The sequence below is a fragment of the Triticum dicoccoides genome, chromosome 6B (genome assembly GCF_002162155.2).
Source record: "Triticum dicoccoides isolate Atlit2015 ecotype Zavitan chromosome 6B, WEW_v2.0, whole genome shotgun sequence".
In the NCBI taxonomy this organism is placed as follows: Eukaryota; Viridiplantae; Streptophyta; class Magnoliopsida; order Poales; family Poaceae; genus Triticum; species Triticum dicoccoides.
Genome location: NC_041391.1, coordinates 18,303,387 through 18,305,491, shown reverse-complemented (window position 1 = coordinate 18,305,491; position 2,105 = coordinate 18,303,387).

The following is a 2,105-nucleotide window of genomic DNA, read 5'->3' as shown; positions in this document are numbered from 1 at the left end:
GTGCGACATATAATTACCGTGACGGCGTCGAGCTCAGCCAAAGACGAAGGCCCACCTAGCACGCCTGAGACTGAGGACGGGCTGCTATGAGTGGGAGCGGCTGCGAGAGGAGGCCCGGTTGCGTGAGCAAGTGATGGTGCAATGGTGTTGTTATTCATGGAGTTGCTCCCGACAAAACTGGGCAACAAGAAATCATGTACCGTCTTGTCTGGATTTTCCTTCGTCCAGTTGATGATAACTGGAACCAAGTTAGTAGCGAAATCATTTCTGCAGGCAGTTACAGCTGCATTGACTGCCTGCTGTAGCAACTCATATTTGTCCTCGGCTGCTTTTTTCGCGTCCTCAGGTGCTTTTTTCTCGACCGCAAGCTTCACCTTCACGTCGATGTCCGCCTGACTAAACTTCTTTTTCTGCTTCTTGGCCTCCGGGCCCTCATCGTAAAACACCTTCCACGTGGCGCCGTCTCCAGCGTCGTGCACACGACCATATTGCGGCCGCTGGCCCAAAGGGAGTCCCTTAAGTTCGTTCAAGGCCCGGTTGAGAGGGGTGTCCCACTTGGGCCTCATCGGAGAAGTAGGGCTTTCGGCTGCAAGCTGGTGTTGCTTCTCCAGTAGTCTAATCAATTTCCTCGTGATCTTATCCGTGTAAAAAACCTTTTTCTCCTTGTCCCACTTTTAGCGGGCCCTGATGAAGTCACGCTCCAAGGGGTTGGTGAACTTCGCGAAGGGGTCTGGGAGACTCGCGGCTTTATGTTCCGCGTCCTCCTTATCACATATGGGCCTTTTACCGAGGTAGCCACGGCTTCCGAGGCGATGCTTCCCCGTGTTCCTTTGCTGAAGGCCCTTGAATTTCGCAGCCTTAGCCTTGGCTGCCTCGGTAGCGCAAGTGTCCTTGAACTTTTCGAACTCCTCTTCCGTAAGTGTCAGATTTTCCTCCAGAATCTTGGATAGGGGTTCATCAGCCTCAATAGCTTGTTTCACCCTCCCTTTCAAGGAGGCCAAATCATTGCTGAACATGCCCATGGCGTGATTGTTAATCTTTTTCATCTTCGGATCATCCCACGGTTGTCTATGTTATCATCCCGGTCGGGGAACTTGAATCTCTTGTGCAACTTCATTAGGAGCAACTGCGTCAAATGTTATTTACTCCTTAAGTCATCGTCGTTGATGCTCGCGCATTCCTGTAGGATGCATCCTACTTGGTTCCCATAGCACTTGCGAGGTTCTTCCGGCTCTAACGGCTCAAACTTGCCAAGTGCCATCTTTGTGATCACAAGTCGTCCAATCCCTAGTTTGTTAGGTTTTCGTATCCTCTGCTTCTTATGCTTCCTCTTTTCGGTAGCGGCATCGGGGCCGGTACCTTCCCCGCCGGTACCTTCCCCACCGGTCTCGGCGCCACCATCGATGCCGGCGCCGTCGGTGTCGATGTCGGCGTCAGTACCGTCATCGAGACCGACCTGCAAACCTTGCTTAGCAGTCAAATAGTCGAGGTACTCTTGTTCACCCTTATAATCCATCTCGTCTGCATCTTGGTCAGAAGGCCCAGTTTCTTTGTTGTTCGACATGTTTCCTATGATTAAGTGTCCTCATTTATTTCTAAAAGTATGAATAAATGAGAAATGACATAAAAAGAAATCTATGTGCCAGCACTCGATATGCAAACTATATAGCACAAATCATGCCTTTATTCACGGGAAATTTCGGCATGACCTTTGCTAAAAAATGGACATATCGAGCGCCTGAAATTCACCGGAATGGAAATGAATCAACATTCCGGCGTAACATAGGCCACTCGGATCATTTTCCAAACATGACATATCCACATATCACATGTCCAGTTCAAATTTGCATATAAATTCATCTAATTTTGAAACCTAGCTAAATTCATAACTAAATAGATAACCTAATTAACATACTGCCCTAACTAAAACCTAAGTAAATTAACCGAAGAACCCTAGAAGAGAGAGAGAGAGTGGGAGGGGAGGTTTACAGAGGGTGCAAGGGCGAGGAGGCAGGCCCGACGACGGCCGAGGTTGTGAGGGGAGGAAGCAGAGGAGGGAGGCGAGGGCCGACGGGTCGGGGGCGAGCGCGCCGGGGTCGGGGGCG